The 6,000-nt window shown below is 32.3% G+C and overlaps 1 protein-coding gene across 1 annotated transcript in view; it reads right to left on the bottom strand.

The window, feature by feature from the left end:
- Nucleotides 1-2,953: 2,953 nt before the first annotated feature.
- LOC126768651 (protein misato) overlaps nt 2,954-6,000 on the bottom strand; it is a 53,882-nt gene continuing 50,835 nt past the window's right edge. The window contains exon 3 of the transcript XR_007669250.1: nt 2,954-2,965. The gene's annotated coding sequence lies outside the window, so the exon portion shown is untranslated. The remainder of the gene's footprint in view (nt 2,966-6,000) is intronic.

Raw genomic sequence — 6,000 nt, 5'->3', positions numbered from 1 at the left:
TTGGCGCATATAAATGTAAATATTTTCTGTACACTTGTGCCAAAAATGAAAGTTTTGAGTGGCAAAAAATGCCTTTATCTGGCGCTTAGTTTGATGCCTTTGTCTTCAATACGCACAAACATGCCCCGTTTGCCACAGATTATAACAAAAAAAGGAAAGGCTACTAGATTTTTTTTATTTAAACACAATAGAATACTTAAGCTTATAATGTAAAATAAATCGTATTGTTGTAAATTAAAATGTAGCAATATATATTTACAATAAAAGGTATATTACTTGAAAATGTTACATATCATTGAGATTCTTATAAATCGTAATTTTAAAAATTAAAAATAAATGTTACTGCGTTTCAGTTTATTGTTCTTTACTTAAGCATATCATTAAATGAGACATAATATAATACCTATATTTTTAGAACTATTTTCGGTAAGGTATAATTTTACTGGTAGACAATAGTTGCAATAAATCAATATGCATTCGGAACGTGCATCTCAAAAATGACGGACAGCGCCACACAGTGCGAGCGATCCCCATTGCACGCTCTATTAGCATTCGACACGGCCGCCTTGTTTCCAAACACGCCGAAACACCGACATGTTTATTGCAATACGAGATAATTTTACGATGTGAACGCAATTCCGTCGACGATAATTCGGTCAAAGTTTAATTCGTTGACAAAGATTGTGCGACTTTCTAATCGCTTGGGCGTGAGGTTGAGTACGTAATTTCAATTTTATGTTCCGTTGAATTGTGGGAGGAACGCTTGATACTCGTGTTCATTGAGATTATTTTGCAGTGAATTTAATGAAGAATCGATATCATTTCACATGTGAAACTCTCAATCTATGATTCTCATTTAGGATTAATTGAATCGAATATATCGCCTTTATTTAATTTAAGACCGTTAATACCTATTAAAAGTCGTATTAAAAATTTAAGTCATTTTATTATATGCAATAAATGAAAATATTCATTGCGTTTGAGGATACTTTCATCTGATTGAGTTGAAACTTTGTAAAGTTGTTGTTGGCACATGTGTGAAGATTTCTGTATTGATTGATGACTGTATCGTGTTGTTTATAAAAAATTTAAAAGAGGCATCGCAATGCATATATGGCATATGCTAGAATAAAAACGCAATGTGTTTTTTCCAAAAGTCACTTCAATTATGCTCTATATACGTACTATAATTATATATACGAAAAACAAACCATTATTTACATAGTATTTAGTTTCTTATAGAATACATGTTCAAACTCCTACTGGTATTCAGAAATAAACGTCATATTTACAACAGGGGTCGATTAGCAACGGCTAATCAGTGATTGGATACAGTGGCAGATAAATAGTTTTATTTATCTGTAATGTGATATACGCCCTACATTATCAGTTTCATGTGAGATAAAAGACTACGTTACTAAAATAATCACATCAAAGATAACGTAATCTTTATATTAATTTAGACATGGTAGTTAACGAAATAAAAATAAATAGCATTCAGAGTTGAATCAATTTCAAAAAGTAAAAAAACAAACAGTTTATAATCTATAGGCAATTAAATCTATCTATTGCAAGAAAAAAGATTAATTGAAGAGACAACTGAAGATAGATATATTTATGTTAGAGAAAATTATAATTGCCTGACAGAAAATAAATGGACTAAGCAAACGAATGATTTTAATTCTATCTTAGGACCCTCGAGGTTGGACAGTGTGCCAATATTTCAGGCACGGAATCTTCGTTGATAGAGAAGCGAAGAGAAAAGTTGGTTATCAAAACAACCCTCTAACATCTCCGAAATTAAAGAGGATCCATGTACTCGTAATAGGTTTACCCACGTAAAAAATATTACAGACGGACTTCGATATAGAAATTTGTTTGATAGTTGATTACTCGTACCTTTTAAAATATGTAAAACAAAGTTCTATATCTACGAGTTCATATTATGTTTATTTACGACATCAAAGACGGCTTTATAATGAAATATTAAATTTAATTAGTCGGAGGTCTAGTAGCGATCTCAGAGATGGTTAGATGTTCGGAAGTCGATGGTTATCTCGATCATCTTGCGAGCCAGGATTTCATCATAATTTGATAGTAAAAAAAAACATTTTTAAAACTTTGTTACCTAACTATCTATAAAAATTCATATTTATTACAAATTTTGTCTATTTATTAATACAAATTCCAGTTATTGAAATTTTGGTGACGAAAGGCGCTGAACATAATATACCGCACAAATTGACATTAATGTACAACAAAGATATTTATATTTCAGTATTAACTTTGTATCTTTTTATTTAAGAAATGTATGTATAAAAACAAACAATCTACATGTTTTTGTTTTTGAGGTTATATCCCTAAATATTTAAAAGGAAACTTAAAATTCACCTCCAGATCCAAGAAACTAGCTCTAATATGCTAATGGCATGAGACACAAAACAAAATTAACTATCCCGTATTCGAGCCGTGCAGGTAAATGCATCAAATTTAATTAAGGCGGGCACAGACCGCCCGCGCGCTACCGTCCCGGCGGGGCGTCCCGCGTGACGACTTCATGCGGCTTCCCGGAACCCAGGAGGTGACGGGATTTAGAGTCTAGTCTACGTTTACGTGATCGCGTTCGTAAACCTGACCTACTCATCTTAAGTATAGAACAAAATTATTCAAAACAATATCTTAAACTGACATAATCTTCCTTTACTTCGTTGGAGGAACTTACATAACGTTTATTACATTTAAGCACATAAATAGTTCAGAACATTTGAGATCTATGGGTGTGTTAATATAACGGACCTAGATTCTTATGTGTATGAAAACATGTATAAATATGTAGTATAATACAAGTACTGAAAATTAAATCCGACTTAAACAAAGGTTTGCTTCTCGAAAATAATAGCGTAAATTAAAAACACGGTCACCGTCCACAGCGACAAAACAAATAAGTTAGAAGCACAAAGAATACCTACTACAAAAAACTTAAAATTTAATTACAACGAATAAAACATACATTTTTACACGTTCCTATAAATTTATAAATAATTTATTTATAACAGCGCCAAAATATTTTTATTGACCATAAATTTTTTAGAGCAAAACAACAAATCATTCGAGCAATTGTTTAAAAAACTTTACGAATAGAAGCTCGTAATCTAAGCGCCACAGCACAAATGCAGTGGGCCTACCTGTGCAAACAGCTAGGCACAAAGCATTCTATGAGTTATTGTCGCAGCCCCGAAAGATATTTCATCGATTTTATTGTGGCTCCGATGTCAACTTCGTCTCGACGAAGGCTATAAACGCGACGGTTTTTTGTGCAAACCTTGTTATACGCAGAATATTTGAATTATGTGAAAAACATATAATTTAAGTGTACCATATCGGTCAATTTATGTTTTTATTGTGCAAATTTTCTGTACTTTTATTTCCTTGCAGTTTAGTAATGGCATTCTATTTTTAAATATTATTTAAAAAAAAAAAGAAAAACGTTACGTACTGCAGTTACAACAGTAGCAGTAACTTTTACAGATCTCATTCTACTTGTAAAACACGCGTATTTACCCATTTTTATAGTATAAGTGATGAGTGACGGATGAGCATATGGGCCACCTGATGGTAAGTAGTCAACAACGATCATAGACATTGACATTGTAAGAAATGTTAACCATCGCTTTCATCGCCAATGCGCCACCAACCTTGGGAACCAAGATGTTATACCTTCAAACCGGAACACAACAATACAAAGTACTACTGTTTTGCGGGAGAATATCCGATGAGTGGGTTTGTACCTACCCCAGACGAGCGTGCACAAATCCCTACCACCAGTAATATACTTAATATTATGTTCAAAATAATATACAAAATACTTTGACATTTGGTTATTTTAATAGGCATTCACTTTTACAAATAAAAATTAAAAACTTTTTTTTATATTGAACAGCGTATTAATTACGTTACAATTTTACTTACAAAAATATTCTAATTAATAAAATTTATTTACTCATATAAAAGTATTTTTTTTTAGGTTTCTTAGTATACATCTTTTTATTTGATAACATACACGTCAAATTACAATTAAATTAATCGTCACAAGCAACGTTAATAGCCGTTATATTAAATTTACTATGTCTTTTCATGACATTATCATAATTACCGCGAATTTTTATTTGCATGTCAAACAAGGTCATAAAACATTAATAAAATCAATACTTGCAAGTTTGTTAAATTTATAAGTGAATCAAATGGTTTAAAGGCTTTACTAAAATCAGTTAACCCGTGCTCACCTGGCTCTTACTCTCCCACAGAGTAAAAAAAACTCTTATAAAGAAATAAATTATTGCATTATAGCTTTTTGAAAGAGTCCACTGCTGCTGAGAAATGACAATATTATTAAAAAGTACGCGTCTTTGTCACACTATCTTTTTGTATTCGATATATTGTCGCCATAATAAATGCTGCCCCTTTATGGATGGAGCATTGTGCTCTCTACCTTTGTGGACATTATTAAATATATTTTAAAGAGTTTTATTAATGGTGGGCGTCGTAAGAGAATGTTTGATTTATTTTTTCGACGCGTGTGCTCCATGTTCGCGTGATATCCTTCAATCATTTAAATTAATGGGATTATAGTTGGAATTGAAAATATATTAAGTAAATTGTTTTATTTCAAAAAATAGTTCTCATAGTTCATATTTATTCAATACATTATGCTCTTGCCATTGATCCTATTTCTCAGAATCCCTTAACTAACTTTTTTAATCTTAAAAGCCTTCGTCACGTGAAATATATTTTTAAATGTCATAATTAGCCCAAACTAAGCTAATAAATAATTTTATATTAGTATTACGTCAAATTTTTATTAAAAAAAATTTTGTACGATTAGATGCATCTTAAATATTTCTTTTCTAAATCTGCATATAGCAGATAAAAAATTTAGAAGAAAAATTTGTTTTTAATTATAAGCAAACCATAAATGTCCGAAAGCTGTGTCCTCATCTCCTGTTTAGAAGAAGTATTTGTATCTTATTCCACTTTACTGCTCCACTGATAGATATTCATGTGCATTGCTTTTTCGAATTGATTTGAATATATTCTATAACTACATAACTAAACTTATATTCTCATAAAACATGAAAAATTCGGCAATTCTTGCCAAAAATTGAAACCGGGGTACTTTGATTATGATAGACATGGTATATCCTTTGGGCCATATTACCCTAAAACTAAATGGCTTCTAGTGAGACGGACTGGGAAATGCTTATGCCGGAAAAATAAAAACTTTTCAGAGGATTAACAAATCTTGTATATTTATAAATACCGTTAGCGAAAACAAGTCGCCTTTACAAATTATGTATTATATAAATTGAAAGCTTACAACGAAGCCTGTAAATGTCCCACAGCTATGCTAAAACTTCCCCTCCTTTTGAGGAGGATGTCACCAATATGGCATAGTGGATACATATGTGGCAGATTTTTACCCGATGTTTCCCTTTACCACCGAGTGCGAGATTTTTTTTTTTTTTTATAGAATAGGAAGGCGGACGAGCATATGGGCCACCTGATGGTAAGTGGTCACCAACGCTCTTAGACATTAGCATTGTAAGAAATGTCAACCATCGCTTACATATCCAATGCGCCACCAACCTTGGGAACTAAGATTTTATGTCCCTTGTGCCTGTAATTACACTGGCTCACTCACCCTTCAAACCGGAACACAACAATATCAAGTATTGCTGTTTTGCGGTAGAATATCTGATGAGTGGGTGGTACCTACCCAGACGAGCTTGCACAAAGCCCTACCACCAGTAGGTAGAGATGAATAATAAACACAAACAAGCACGTGAAATTTCAGTGATACTTGCTTGGACCCAAGATTATCTTTACTATCTACAGTTTATCGGCTAAGATTAACGCGTTCTAACCACTGGGCCATGTCGACTCTTTTATGACGAAACATATTTTCTTAAACAAACCGCTTTTTGTTGAAAGGGTTTTACAATT

The sequence above is a fragment of the Nymphalis io genome, chromosome 5, assembly GCF_905147045.1.
Source record: "Nymphalis io chromosome 5, ilAglIoxx1.1, whole genome shotgun sequence".
NCBI classification, from domain to species: Eukaryota; Metazoa; Arthropoda; class Insecta; order Lepidoptera; family Nymphalidae; genus Nymphalis; species Nymphalis io.
This window is presented reverse-complemented; position numbering and strand designations above follow the sequence as displayed.